Source organism: Camelina sativa, chromosome 11 (assembly GCF_030686135.1).
Source record: "Camelina sativa cultivar CO46 ecotype springtype chromosome 11, ASM3068613v1".
Lineage (NCBI taxonomy): Eukaryota > Viridiplantae > Streptophyta > Magnoliopsida > Brassicales > Brassicaceae > Camelina > Camelina sativa.
The window spans coordinates 26,703,605-26,720,316 of record NC_141890.1 but is presented as its reverse complement, the minus strand read 5'-3'; positions in this window follow the sequence as shown (position 1 = coordinate 26,720,316).

The window sequence follows — 16,712 nt, the reverse complement described above, 5'->3', positions numbered from 1 at the left end:
AGACTTCAAGCAAGACTTCAAGCAAGACTTAAAACATACCCATAAATAAAGTAATACCTTTTTATTCTACAAACAAGACTTAAAACATACCCATAAATAAAGTAATACCTTTTTATTCTACAAACAAGACTTAAAACAAGAAATCAATGTCAACAATCAATCGGAAATCAAACAGCTTACTACCATTTTACAATACTACAAATCAAACAAGAAATCAATGTCAACTATCAATCGGAACTTGTAAAAAATCTCTTTAATGTTACCTTCTATGAGAAGCAGCGATGAAAGCATCAAATTTAGGACAAGCGATGGTGGCACCGAGAAGCAGAGCTCCAACTACTAAACCCGCAACTTCGTTTGATGTTAAGCTATACTTGAAGAAGAAAGTAGTTTCTATTACATTAGTTATCATGGTTCTACATCTACTTAGAAAGTTATTACAATCTAGTTTCAACAATTATGTGAACATATTAAAAACAAATTAATCAAGATGTCAACTGTCAAGCAAAGGTAGTGCCTTCTCATATAAGGAGCAGTTGGATATAAAATCAAACCTGAGGAACGAGTTGACGCTTTGGTTCCCTGACTGATTTCAGAGGAGACTGTAGAGAAGAAGGGATAGCCTTTTGTCGGGGTGCTGGATTTAGGATCATCAATCAAAGACTTGACCTGCATAAAAACATCACACACAGATGAATTGCCAATGAACAAAAGAAGAAGAAGAAGCAGAGGCAAAGGGAATAAGGATACAAGTAGCGAAACAAACCACAACGACAAAACCAAAAAAAAATTCCGGAATTCAACAAAAGCAGCTCTTACCAAATCGATGAGACCTCTCATATACAACAAGTTCTGCTTTCAATTAAAAAAAAAGTACAAAAAACTTTAGGATTGAAGTCGTGGAAAATAAAAAGAGAAAAGTAGAATACTTGGATCGAATCGAAGAAGAAGACGACGAGGCGAGATCTCTTTCTCGAGTGTATTCATCAACCGATCTCGATAACGTCTCAGGAAGAAGAAGACGACGAGGTGAGATCTATTGTTTTTGGAAACCGATCAGAACTTCCATCGTTTTGATTTCGTGTTTCATCGTTTTGATTTTGTCGAAAGAGAGTGAGAAGAAAAGGAAGAAAAGATTAAAAAAAAAACAATACTTAACCAATAAACTAATGGCACATATGGGGTCTCTGAGTTTAAAGTCGAACTTCAAACCACTATTTCCAAACCATCTCCAATCCATCCCAAACTCTTCTAAACGCTTCAGAAACATATGGAAACAAGAAAACAACCAACCCAAGCAAGTAAAACACCACAAACGACATAGAACAACCAAAACAAAAGAGATCTCGGGCTTAGATCAGCCATGGTCAAACACTCACCTCTTTTGGAGGAAGATCTGGCTCAAAAACAATGGAATCAACACCTTAAGAAGCTTCTCCTTTGTTCCCAACAACAACACTCCCTTCCACAGCAACAGATCTCACCAAAAACCACCAAGAACAAGCCAAAAACTCTTAACTCACTGATAACTCTATATTTTACCATCTTTTAGCATGAATTTATCTCCTGTTTTGCATTTTTTAGAGTTAGTTTTAGCACATTTATGTCTTTTATTCTCAGTTTTTGCATTAGGATAGAATTTGCATTGCATTTGCATATTTGTGTGCATAAACAGGTGAATTAGGTACTTTGGAAGCACAAAGGAGAAGTTGTGATTAAAAGGGGACATCTAGCAAGGGAATAAGGCTCAAAATAGGAGAAAAGCAATCACTCGACAATGGATTCGAGCACACTCGACCGTTTGCCAAAGAACACTCGGTCGGATTCAAAACAAGTCCCTTAAAGATCTACCCGTATAAAGATCTGCCGTTGGCATTCAGCTTCCAGGTTCTTCACAAAAGTTGTAGACAACCGAGTTAGAGTTCCAATTCCGGTGGTATCAGGCCGATCAGAGTTATGGTGCCAAAGTTATCCCGAATTTATTGAACAGATATCATCCCAAATCGAGGACTCGACCGTTGGAAGAAGCCGGAGAAGAGGTCACTCGACCGAGCACATGGTCGATTTGTGAGCCGCCTCTCTATTTTGTCTCCTAGCTAACTAGGGCTTCCTTTCTTTTCTATAAATAGGTCTCTTAACTCTGGCCACAGAACAATCTCGTTTTTTTAGGTCTAGCCACCAAAAATTGTTATCTTCATAACTTTTGATCCTTTAAGTATTTTCATTTGATTTCTTCTACAAAGTTGCTTATTTTATCATCATCTTTATGATTATGTATGTTTCATCAATTTCTGGGTTTGTGTTCTTACATCTCATTTATTAGATTCTGAGTAGAGATAGATTCTTAAGGATGGGTTAGATTGGTAGAGAACTTAGTCTGTTTAGGATTGGTTAAGCTTGAATCCATAAAATCCTTTCTAGATTAGATATGCTCTATGCTATTCTTATACTGAGAAGGTAAGGATAGATCTTAAGCTTCTTAGCATCAAACCAATGTCTAAGTTGCTAGATAAAGCTAAGTCTAGAGATTATCATGAAGCATGCTAAGAGATTAGATGTTTAAAGTGATTTTTGACATTAATGATCTGATTCTTAAAGCCTGTTTAGTATGGTTTCACCAATGAGAGTTGGGTTAGGATGTTACTAAACTTGATTACATCTGTCATGAGAGTGGATTGGTAAGCCCTTAAGATCATTGTCTAAGGATTAGCTCTTTGTTGATTGAGTTTTGTTAAGCAACCTAGATAGATTAAGTTTAATACCAACCAATAATTCCCATCCTTTGGATCTATTTGCTACTTGTTTTCTTCTGCAATTACTTGTCTTTTTCTGCTTTATTGTTTCTGCTTTTAGTTTTAAGTTTAATCTTCTATTCTGCATCACTCGACCTTGGTTCATACCATGCTCGATCGAGTGCTAGGTCGAGCACCAGTTTACTTTCTTGTTTATGCATTGTTCTGTTCTAGTTTGTTCTTGTTTATTTCCTATTATAATTTAGTTTTCATCCTGTTTATTTACTGCTTTTTGTTACTCTTCCTTATTTATATTCTGCACTGCTTTCATTTATTTATCTTGCATTTAGTTTCTGTTTAAGTACTTTACATTTTGCATTTTACATTTCTGTTTCATTAAGTTCGTAGAATACCACCCCATATCTGAATTGGCTTAACTTGTACTATCTTGATTGCATCTTTTGTGATTAGCATAATCCCATTTGGATTGACACCTTAAGTACTACAATGCATAAGGTTAATTGAATCTACTAGGATAGAGACACCAAAATCCTAGTATCAATTTGGCGTCGTTGCCAATTGGGATCTGTTTTGCTATATTTAAGATTTCAAGATGTGCTAGATTAAGTTCTGTTACTCTCTACTTTGTTCTATGGGAAGAGAGGGGACCTCATCACCTCTCTATGACCTCTCATAGCATTAAAGTATGTCAAGTCAAGCTTAGAGACTTTAAACAAGCTCACTAGGGAGGAAGTCCCTAAGGTATCCTTGTATATACTGGTTTAAGTTTTTGTTATTTTGATCTTGTTTTAGTGTTTTGGTGGTCAGGGAAGCAAGAGAGTTTAATCTTATCAAGAAAGGAAGGATCAGAGACCAACTCGACCAGCCCACTCAACCGAGCGCATGTCCGGGTATGAGATCGAGTTCCCCCTTCTCCAGCAGCCTTGAGGTACCAATTTCACCTAATCATTGTCTATACCATTGCATTCCATGTTTTTATCTTGTTTCTGGATTCTTAAATCCTCTTTCAAATTTCTCTTACACAAGGGACTGTGTAATTTAAGTTTGGGGGAGGGTTTGAGATGACATTTGATGTTGTTTTCTGTTTTCTTATTTCAAATTTTTAGCATAATCATACAAGCTTCTGCATTGCATCTAAGGCATAGAAAAACCATAAAAATTTGAAATTTTTTCAAAAAAATCTTTACAAAAACAGAGTGTTCATGTAGTTGCATTGCATTCTAGGATTGTCTTTAGTATATTGCATATAGGATTGTACATATGCATTGGGGAACAATGATTAAACCTACCATGTTAGAAGTAGATTCTTAGGATTGAACCCACAGCCCTCATTTATATTTCTTTGTTGCTAGTTCAGTCTTTGGAAAAAAATGAAAAATCTATGTTTAAAGCATTGTGTCATTTGAAAGCATCTCCTTCTTGTGTGAAACTTTCTTGAACATTTTTTTGCATCTCTATAATATTGGACTTTAATATAATCATTAAATATCTTGCTTATGGACTATGAATGCTAGCTCATGGAACTTTGAATTGGGTTAACATTCTCTTTTTACCACTCTATTCATTTAACCCAATCTCTTGTCATACCTTGAAACCCCAGCCTTTTCTTTCAAGCCTTGTACTGATTTTTTTAGAGTGAGACCTCTTTGTTGATAATGCTATAGGATGTGGAATCTTGAGAGTATTGAGAACGACAAAGAACTGGCTCTTGCTTTAGCTAGGTTTAGAATCATTAGAACTAGCCAATAAGATTGGTTTTGAAAGAAATAGGTGGTTAGAATGTTGATTTGGGTTCAGGTTTGGGAACAACAGAGAATAAGAAGGGAAAGAAAGGTTTACTTGGTCAAAAGAAAGAAAAGAAAGGTCTCTAAGGTTAAGTTTGGTTATAAGCTCTAAGTCTCAAAGAAAAGGTATAGAAAGTATTGTTATAATTTCCTAGAATCAAAAAGAAAAGAGTAAAGAAAAGTTAAATAAGATTGGGAGTATAGCAAAGAAAGAATAAGAAAGAGAAGGAGCTAGTGTTTAAAATGAACAGTAGCTTTAGAGATATACAAAAAGAATAAGACCAGAAGTTACAAAAAGGGGTTCAAGAGATCAAAGTTTGAGTTTTTGGGTAGAAAATAAAGAAAAGAAGGATGAGAAAAGGGTAGAAAAGCTTCTAGGTGGGTAGAACATCAAGAGCTAAGCTTTGTATGCCTAAATTGTTCTCAGTCTTAGATTGGTTTCACAACTGTCTAGTATTCCTTCTTGTTTGAGATTTAACCACCCTAAAAACACCATTATCAGCCTACCTTCAAAAGCCTTACCCTTAAACCAATTGAGCTTGATTCATGTTCCATTTGCAAGGTTACACTAAACACTTTAATGAATGTGAAAGACATGTTCAATGGGATTGCAAGTCTTTACTAATAGATAGGAGTTGAACTAGAATGGTGCATTGTGATAAGCTTAGGAAAATATTTGTAAACACTTTGACTGATTCTTTGCACCATTGAATTGCATTTAAGGGCTGTGGTTTGAATCCTTTGTTATTTCTCTTTGTTTATGAGTTCCCATCTTCAAACTTCTCTTCCTTCTTATGTCATGATTGTTTGCTTGAGGGCAAGCAAAGACTAAGTTTGGGGGAGTTGATAACTCTATATTTTACCATCTTTTAGCATGCATTTATCTCCTGTTTTGCATTGTTTAGAGTTAGCTTTAGCACATTTATGTCTTTTATTCTCAGTTTATGCATTAGGATAGAATTTGCATTGCATTTGCATATTTGTGTGCATAAACAGGTGAATTAGGTAATTTGGAAGCACAAAGGAGAAGTTGTGATCAAAAGGGTACATCTAGCAAGGGAATAAGGCTCAAAATAGGAGGAAAGCAATCACTCGACAATGGAGTCAAGCACACTCGACCGTTTGCCAAAGAACACTCGGTCGGATTCAAAACAAGTCCCTCAAAGATCTACCCGTATAAAGATCTTCCGTTGGCACTCAGCTTCCAGGTTCTTCACGAAAGTTGTAGACAACCGAGTAAGATTTCCAATGCCGGTGGTATCAGGCCGATCGGAGTTATGGTGCAAACGTTATCCCGAATTTATTGAACAGATATCATCCCAGATCGAGGACTCGACCGTTGGAAGAAGCCAGAGAAGAGGTCACTCGACCATGCACTCGACCGAGCACATGGTCTAATTGTGAGCCGCCTCTCTATTTTGTCTCCTATCTAACTAGGGCTTTCCTTCTTTTCTATAAATAGGTCTCTTAACTCTGGCCACAGAACAATCTCGTTTTTTTAGGTCTAGCCACCAAAAATTGTAATCTTCATAACTTTTGATCCTTTAAGTATTTTCATTTCATTTCTTCTACAAAGGATCTTATTTTATCATCATCTTTATGATTATGTCTGTTTCATCATTTTCTGGGTTTGTGTTCTTACATCTCATTTATTAGATTCTGAGTAGAGATAGATTCTTAAGGATGGGTTAGGTTGGTAGAGAACTTAGTCTGTTTAGGATTGGTTAAGCTTGAATTCCATAAAATCCTTTCTAGATTAGATATGCTCTATGCTATTCTTATACTGAGAAGGTAAGGATAGATCTTAAGCTTCTTAGCATCAAACCAATGTCTAAGTTGCTAGATAAAGCTAAGTCTAGAGATTATCATGAAGCATGCTAAGAGATTAGATGTTTAAAGTGATTTCTGACATTAATGATCTGATTCTTAAAGCTTGTTTAGTATGGTTTCACCAATGAGAGTTGGGTTAGGATGTTACTAAACTTGATTACATCTGTCATGAGAGTGGATTGGTAAGCCCTTAAGATCATTGTCTAAGGATTAGCTCTTTGTTGATTGAGTTTTGTTAAGCAACCTAGATAGATTAAGTTTAATACCAACCAATAATTCCCATCCTTTAGATCTATTTGCTACTTGTTTGCTTCTGCAATTACTTGTCTTTTTCTGCTTTATTGTTTCTGCTTTTAGTTTTAAGTTTAATCTTCTATTCTGCATCACTCGACCTTGGTTCATACCATGCTCGATCGAGTGCTAGGTCGAGCACCAGTTTACTTTCTTGTTTATGCATTGTTCTGTTCTAGTTTGTTCTTGTTTATTTCCTATTTAATTTAGTTTTCATCCTGTTTATTTACTGCTTTTTGTTACTCTTCCTTATTTATGTTCTGCACTGCTTTCATTTATTTATCTTGCATTTAGTTTCTGTTTAAGTACTTTACATTTTGCATTTTACATTTCTGTTTCATTAAGTTCGTAGAATACCACCCCATATCTGAATTGGCTTAACTTGTACTATCTTGATTGCATCTTTTGTGATTAGCATCATCCCATTTGAATTGACACCTTAAGTACTACAATGCATAAGGTTAATTGAATCTACTAGGATAGAGACACCAAAATCCTAGTATCACTCACAAGCTCTCTCTTTTCTCTCTTTTCTTTCTACAAGCAGCGACAAAACACTCCAAACCCTCGACTTGGGTCGTTCCTCCGCTTAAATAAGTAGTTTGGACCACCCAATTAAATCAAACCAACCCAAAATCGACAATTTAAACAATCGGGTCGAACCAGAAATTGCTGATGTTAATCGACATTCCCCCTGGTGTCGATCGACACCCACCCCCAAAACGCAAATTTTTGTTCGCGGATGTTACCAATTCTCCCCACCAACAAGGATTTGTCCTCAAATCCCGCAGCACCGTCCACCGTCAACAAAGCCCGCATGTCCTCCGACCGGACTGAACACCGTCAGCCAAGGTTTCCCGTGGAACTGTAGCAACAGCATGTACACCTTCGAATGAACCCCCAAGGTCTCCCTCTATCAAATATACTCACATCCTAGGCGTTATTTGCTCACAACTCAGTGCTTCCCCCGTCCGCGATCGCAACCATGCTGGCTCAGGGTGACGAATCATTCTGGCTCGCTATCAGGCTAACCACCTTAAGCTACAGCATTCAGGAAGTCACTCACACCCACTCCCTCCGCTCTCAAGTCGTAACCCACGAGACATACCGGCTCACTGCCGAGCGGCGGCTCACAGCTACGGTATCCAAGGAGTCTCAAAATCCTGCTCTTGGTTCGTCACCCTAAAGCACGCTCTCGGATCATCATCCAAAGCAAACATCAAAATCCTGCTCTTGGTTCGTCACCCTAAAGCACGCTCTCGGATCATCATCCGAAGCAAACATACCACTCACTCTCTGGCCACATAGTCCATCGAGGTATCGGTATCACATGAGTTGGGCTCACACGGCCTTGACCAAACGAGTCTGATGCCATCGAATATCTCCCGACTAGATCTACCTCAACACTTTCTATTTCTGAAAACTTCCATTTTTAGAAACTTCTATTTTTAGAAAGCTTCCACTTTTAGGAGTGCTCCTTCACGGAAACTCATATCCCGAACACCACCTCATCTTGGTACTTAGTCGCACAAACAACCACCCCTAAGCGACCAAGTATCAAGAGAGATGGGCTGGAATACTTCATTCCCGCTCTAGCCACGGACTACAACTTGGACCAGGCTAGACAAGCTCGAGTCGCTGCCTGCTTCTTAAAACACTTCTTAAACCTTGCCTTCATCCTTGCCTCTGGTTCCCAAGTCTGCTCCTCTACACCATCACAGTCCCATAGGACTCTCATCAAAGGAATCTTCTTCTTCCAAAGTTCCTTGACTCTCCTCTCGAGCTCCCTCAACGGTCTCGCCTCCAAAGTCATGTTGGGCTGAAGATCCTCAAGAATCTTAGCCAACAAATGATCACCCTCGTGAAGACACTTCCTCAGCCTCGATACATGAAACACCTTGTGGAATGCACGCATAACCTTAGGCAACTCCAGCCTGTATGCCACTGTCTCACCCGCTCAACCACTCTGAACAAACCCATGTACCTTGGACTCAACTTAGTCTCTGCCAATGACCTGTTTGGACCCCGCAACATGGCCATCTTGAGGTACACTCTGTTACCTCTTATTAGCATCACTCCTCTGCCGATCTTGAGCCTCCTTTATGTTCATCTTAAGAACCCAGATCTTCTCCGAGGTCTCCTGAACAAAGTCCGCACCATATGTACTCCTCTCCCCCACCTGAGTCCAGCATAACGGTGTACGACATGGCCTCTCGTACAACGCCTCATAAGGAGCCAGGAGTCATCCTAATACTAGCCTGGTAACTGTTGTTGTAAGAAAACTCAACCAATCTCAAATGATATGCCCAATGAACACCCTAGTCTAGCACACACATCCTCAGAAGATCCTCCAAAGTCTGGATCGTCCTCTCCGACTAACCGTACGTGTGAGGATGATAGGCTGTACTCATATGCACCTTTGTGCCCATCCTTGCATGAAACGCCCTCGAGAACACCACAGTGAACTTGAAATCTCTATCAGCCACAATACTAGCAGGCACACAATGCAATCTGACTATCTCCCTCACATACTTCCTAGCCAAAACCGTTGCTCTATTAGTTTTCTTGATGGCCAGAAAGTGTGTAGACTTAGTCAAATGGTCTACGATGACCCAAATCGCATCAAACGTCCTCGACATAGGATATCCCACCATGAAGTCCATCATGATCATATCCCACTTCCACTCTGGAATGGGTAAACTCTGCAATAATCCACCAGGAATCTGGTGCTCATCCTTCACCAGCTGGCAGGCGTCACACTTTGCAACCCAATCGGCTACATCCTTCTTCATCCCAACCCACTGATAATACCGCTTGAGGTCATGGTACATCTTCGTCTCCCTGGATGAATAAAGAACTTCCTTGAATGAGCCTCTCTCAGTATCTCCTGCCTCAGACCATCATCATTGGGCACACAGACCTGACCATGCACTAGGATAGTTCCATTAACAAAGACCTGATACTCTGAACCTGCAGCCTTAGAGGCATTCCCCAGCCCAACATCACTCTCCTAAGCTAACCGCACTCTGCTCAACAATTTCGCTCGATCAACTGCCTCCAAACACAAAGGCTCCTATGAGATAGCACACAGCCTCAATGCACTAATCTCACCCACTAACGCCTTCATATCATGCTCCTGAGCCGAAGCCGCCCGCTCTCGACTCAAAGCATATGCAACCAGATTAGCTTTACCAGGATGGTAAGCTATGTCCAGATCATAGTCCGCTACCAACTCAATCCAACGCCTTTGCCTCAAATTCAGCTCAGGCTGAGTGAAGATGTACTTCAAGCTCTTATGATCTGTAAATACTTGAACCTTCCCGCCATAAAAATAAGACCTCCAAATCTTCAGGGCAAAAACCACTTCTGCGATCTCCAAATCATGGCTAGGGTAATTGTCCTCATGTTTCCACATCTGCCACGAAGCATAGGCTATAACCTTCCCCTGCTGCTTCAGTACACAACCCAATCCAACCCTAGAAGAATTGGAAAAACAACATAAGGCTCGTTCTACTCTGGCAGTGCTAACACCGGCGTGGTAGTTAGCATCTTCATGAGGATTGCAAAACTCGCCTCACACTCTGGTGACCACATAAGTGAAACCTCCTTTCCTATAAGCTTAGTCATCGGTTGTGCCATACTCGCAAAACCCGGAATGAATCTCCTGGAGTAACTCGCCAACCCCAGGAAACTCCTATTCTCAGTGGCACTCTGCAGTCTCGGCCACTTCCTGATGGCCTGAATCTTCTCGGGATCCACCTAAACTCCATCTACAGAAATAATGTGATTCAAGAACCCTATCTCACGCTGCCAGAAACTGTACTTACTCAGCTTAGCAAACAACTTCTGCTCCCACAGCTTCTCCAGAACTACTCTTAGATGTATTGCATGCTCCTCAAGGCTCTTGGAATATACAAGGATATCGTTGATGAAAATGATGACAGACACATCAAGAAACTCGTGAAATACGCTGTTCATCAATCTCATAAACAAAGCTGGCGCGTTTGTCAAACTGAACGGCATCACCACGAACTCATAATACCCATATATCGTCCTAAAGGCAGTCTTCCACACATACGCCTCATGTATCAGAAACTGATGATAACCCGATGCTAAGTCAATCTTGGAAAACCAAGTAGCACCCCTCAACTGATCCAACAACTCATCCATCCTCGGGAGAGGGTACTTGTTCTTTACAGTGACCTAGTTCAAACCCCGAGAGTCGATACACAAGCGGAAATCCCCGTCCTTTTTCTTAACAAACAACACCGGTGCGCCCCACGGTGAACAACTAGGACAGGTGAATCCCTTGCTCAAAAAATCCTCCAGCTGCTTCTTCAGCTCTGCAATCTCTGCTAGGGCCATCATGTTGGACACCTTAGACAAGGGTGTTGTCCCTGGTTCCAACTCAATCATGAAGGGATCAGAACGAGATGGTGGTAACCCCTACAACGACTAGAACACATCCTCAAACTCCTCCACAACCCAAATACCTCTAACAGAAGAATGCCCTACCGACTCCGACATCAAAATCGTAAGCAAGTAGGCCTCACGCCCCTTCTCAATCATCTTCCCGTCCTGCACAGCCGAGATCACGAGACTCCCCGAAGTCGGTCTCACCCCCTCAAAAACCAACTTCCCCTCTAGACACTTAAAGACCATTCTACCCCTGTAACAGTCCAGATGGACCTTTGACAATGCAACCAATCCATCCCCAAGTTGACATCATACAACTCCACAGAACTGATAATCAAATCCGCTGGCCTCGACTCTCCTGCAATCTGAATATCCACATCCCTCACGCAGCCAAGGACTCTCAGAAACTTGCCTCCCACAACTCTGACAACCCCTGCACACTCCTAGGGATCTCCTCTGATATTAGCAATCTCTGCGCACTCTGGAGTAATGAAGCTATGGGTAGCTCCAGAATCAAAAAATATATGGGACGTAAACCCACCCACCAACAAGGTCCCTACACAAACTTCATGTGTTGAGAACCTAACATTCTTTCACAAGCAAAATAAACATAAAATCTGAACTATTGAATTGACCAAGTTCGAGTCTCAGAAGTTATACATGTGATCACTTTTTCCCTGGTGCCACGGTATCCACATTCAAGTACACACACGGCATTGGCTCGATCCATCCCACCGGCTGCACACCAAGCTGCACTCCTGGCTGGCCTTCAACCTCCACCGTTGCTACTGACATCTTCTGTAACTTGGGACAACGAGGATTAAGTAGACGACGACGAAGAAAATGGAGTCGCATGGGATGGAGAAACAGAGAGCAAACTCCATGGATTTTAAGAACGATGGGAGATTGATGGGATTTTGAATTTTGTTGGGCCTATCTAAGCTCGACCATGTGCAGGCCAGTTTTCGTCATCTGCAATTACAGCTGCCAAAGTCAAAGCCCACACCCAATCTTCTTCTTCCTCGATGAAAGGAGATGAAGGTTTGAAAAAAGGGAAATCTTCTTCACATAAAACCACATCTCGTGACACAACAAAATTATTGTATCTCAATATCATATAATCGCCATGCCTTCTTACCGTATGGGTAGCTGACAAAGATACATTTCTGAATTCGAGAAGAAAATTTGTCTCCTTTTTGAGCTTGAGTGTGAGTGTAACACAAACTCTTAAATACCTTGATATGATCATAATAAGGAGCAGTGTAGTGACCCGTATCAAGGAATATCAACCTGGAGAACAATTTTGCTAGAAAGGACCCGGAAAAGACGTGGGAATAAGGAGAAGGAAAAATAAACGAGAACCACCATGAGAGTTATGGAGAAAAATCTATAAGTCGGGAAGTTGCCAAGGATCAAGGATCGTGGTGTATGACGGAGCCAATAAATAGAATGACCGATGAAATAAGGGGGAACTTGAGTAATAAGTTGTGGAAACAAAGGTGGAACCATCGTGAGAGAATCAAGAAAGGATGAAGAACGGACATAGAAATTTACATGTCCGAGTACCAATGAACCGGCCAAGGTACCAAAGGACAGTCGCAGGTAATTCATGGTACGTACCAAGCACGTTGGGACAAGAGGAAGGTTGAGTAAAGGAGATAACTTCGACAAGGAAACCGAACTAAGGAGATAAGATCGAGGAAATTTATCTAAGGCTGTACCAAGCCGGACATTGTGTACCATACAGACAGGAAAGGACCGTACGGACCGTAGTCGAGCCATATGAACCGTGGGTACCAAGCGTACAGGAGAGTGAGAATAAGTTATGCGTTGCCACATGTTTAAATTTGATTGGCCAAAACAAATAAAATATTGGAGAAATTCCAAGAGTCTTGGGCGAGTGAGGGTTGTGCACTCGCGAAAGTGGGCGTCACGCGCGCGTCATTGGCTACGCATCCAACACGTGGTGATGCATGCTCCGCTCTCCTCGCCAAGTGTTGCTTCTCTTCTTCCTTGTGTTGCATGCGATGGAGGATGAGACTTGCCTATAAATACACTCTCTTGGCTTCATTTTCAACCCAAACCAAAACAAAAACTCTCTCAAACTCTGCCCAATTTTCGAGTGATCTTAAGAGAAGTTTGTGAGATTTTCCAATCAAGAGGAGGAAGAGAAGGGGAGTTCGCCGGAGCTAGAGGCTGAAAGGGAAGCGAAGCGCTGTCGAATTTGCGGTGTGGTGGAGCTCGACTCACTCAGATCCTTGCTTAAATCACTGTGAGTTGCGGTTTTGTGTGTGTTGGAGGGTGCTTGAGCTTGGTAGCTCATGCATCTCTCTTTTTTGTTTGTGTATTGCATGTTTTTCTTGTTAGATCTACATGTCCACTAGGTTAAGGTTTAAGAGTAGATCATCATGCATTCATTCATTTAAGTGCATGTGATCTTAAGGTGTTTTAACATGAGCATGCATGTTTGAAAGATGGAGGTGCAGTCAGATCTAGATGAGATCTTGAGATGAGAAATTGACTTGCATTAAAAGAAATGATGGAGTTTACATGCAAGGTCAGATCCGAAAAGGATGATCATGCATGCTTATTTTCATGAATTTAAACCGATTAAAAGGAGTAAAAATGAGGTGATATGATGAATTAAAATGCAATAATTTTCTTGCATAATTTTTGGGTTAAAAATGAGTTGCATGCATGTTAAAAAGGGTGGAAAATTTTGTGAGTCTCACATGCATGTTAAAGAAATATATTTAAGAAATTATGCATAGTATTTTCTTGTGCATATAATCGATTGCATGCATGTAGATGTGCTTAAGTTGCTTGAATAATTATTTCTTGCATCTTAAGAATTTTTGGGTGATTTTCTTGCATGCATTGCTTGATTCTTGCTTGAAATATTTTGTATATTTTTGAGTACTTAATTCTTAGTGTCGTAGACTTAAAATTAGTACTTGTTTAGCTAGTTCGCATGTGTCATGTTGGACTAGTAACCGACTTATGTCTCCAAAGAGAATGAGATGGTCCGGCGAGTGAACCTTTGTGGTCTTGTGGCAAGGACAATCGGTGTCTAGCAAGCTACTAGCCTAATCTATTGCATGATCGATGCATTTGTGTGGTGAACCGGTTGGTAGCCTTTGGTTTCAACGCGGAGTGCGTATGAGGGGATGGGACAGAAGATCATTGGGCCCTAGGTTTTGTGTGTGTGGAAGAGTCTAGTGTGTACAAATTGTTGTTACATCACTAGTAATTTTACCCTTTGAGTTTTGGGAGTTGAGTTGTGATGGCCTATGGTGGCTTAGTGTCTAGAAGTGCCTAGTGTCTGGTCATTTCTAGTTTTTTTTGCATGCTTGCTTGCATGTGTGTTTGCCTGCTTGTTATCGCTTCCGCATTGCGTGTTGTTGTGTGTTATTTGGGGGTAGTCGTGTTGGGGTAGTTGGAATGGGAATTACTTGTTATAGAGTCACCCAAATCACTGAATAATCTTAGATTAGTTATTCCTTTCCAATGTGATTAACGTATAAAAAGGTTAAATGTGTTAAAATAAGTTATGCTTGAAAAAAATGTTAAAATTAGTGTTCACAGAAATAGCAACACACAATACGGGATAAAACAATGAATCTGCAGAAACCTATGAAGGCCTCGATCGCCTCAACCACTGGAATTGTGTTTGCATCTTTCACGTTGTTAAAACATTTTCAGTTTTCATAAAATATTTTTTGTAAATGCCAGACGAAAATGGAAGCTACGCATAGCCTTATTCTAACAAAGAAAGTAAAAGGAGGAAGACTAATTGCAAAAAACTTCCAGAGAAAATCAAACTACAAGATTGATATCCAGCAAGGAAGCATACCACAAAAGCTCGCCACCATTGTCACATATTGCACAAACAGACTCAAAAAAATCATCGTCTTCATCATCATATTCATCTTCATCGGAAGCAACAAGATTTGTAAAGACAGTCTTAGGAAAAAAGTTTGAATTGAAGTCTGAACTAATCTTCTTATTATATAAAGTTGGGTTTTCAAATTAGCCATTAACATGATCATGACACGTGTCAAGTAAACTGATGAGATGTTAGCACGTGTCAAAAAATTATTATTTTTCAAAACAGCTAATTAAGAAAATAACATTAAATCTAAATAAAATTTACATGTTTATATCTAAAAAATTTCTAAATCAAAAAAGAAAATTAACAAATCTAATCTATTTTCCATTGTACGTTACTTATATTATACGTATTTTCTCAATAAGATTTTGACATGTATAAACAAAAAAGTAATTCACTAAGCATGTATATTATTACTAATAAATAAATAGTGAATAACAAATTTAAAAAGAATAACATAAGTTATGTCAAAAGAATTATTTTTTTTTGAAACATAATAGGATAGCTAATTAAGAAAATAACATTATATCTACAAAACATTACATGTTTATATCGAAAGCTTTGATCTTTGATTTTTTTTCTGATATAATTTTGCCGATCTATTGTGTGGGTCTTTGATTCGTGCGAGATTTTCAATGGAAGCTATCAGATGCAATGAAATGAAATTGAAGTATATAATGCCCGCTAATTTAATCGAGGATGGAGACACTGATGGAGGTTCCAAAAGTGATTCTACAGTTAGTAGCATTATAAGTTTGGGAGATAAGTCAGTGGTTGATGTTTCTGGTCAAAATTTAGAATTGTCTTTTCTGAATAATGTTGATGATTCTGGTATTGAAACAAGAACTGTTTGATCGAGTAATTGAAAAGCGGTTTCAAATTTGGGAAGTTGGAATGGTATACCATTTTAAAATTGGTTTCAAACCGGATTTATGTGGTTTCTTTCGGATTAGGTTCGTAAACCGTTTAAACCATGTATATGGAGGAATATATGATAAATTTTTATTCGGGTAAAAATAAGTTGAGAATTTTTGATTCGAGAATATTTGAGACGAGGTCATAGCTTTAAGTTGTTTTTGTACAATTAGATACTTCTGAAGAGTAAATAGGTCGTTGATCCTTAACGTGATTATGACATATGTCATGTTTTGAATTGTATATAAAGTTTCTATTTTGTATATCTGAATTATCTAAGACTTATATATACCATCCTGATTATAATTTTCAAATTTTTATTATATTATATTAAATTTCTTTCAATTTCTCAACTTTTATTGGGTTAGTCATAAAATCATTGTAATCGAATAGATAATTTTCACTCGTTGTTAATCCAAAATATCTTTAAAGTAAAAAAAACTTCATGCATATGGTTAAAGAAATTATGTCACAAAACAATTTTAGTAATTATAAGAACTATAATTATGCCAAAATAAAAGTAAATCAACATAAAATTTATTTAATATGTTTAGAAGACATCTTAAAAGTGGTGATAAAGAGCATACTTTAACAATAAAATAATTTTGGGTGTAAGAACATATTTTTAATGGTAAAATATATAGTAAAATTGTATGTGGTTATTTATTAGATGTTGCTTTGATGAATTTGTTGCATGTAAAATATTTTGTGAAACGTTTTTGAAATTTGACAATAATAAAATTTTTAATGATGAGTATTTGGCAAAAGTTTTAATGGGATATAATTTAGCTTTAGATTATTGTAGTAATTGTTATAATATATTAAAAATATATA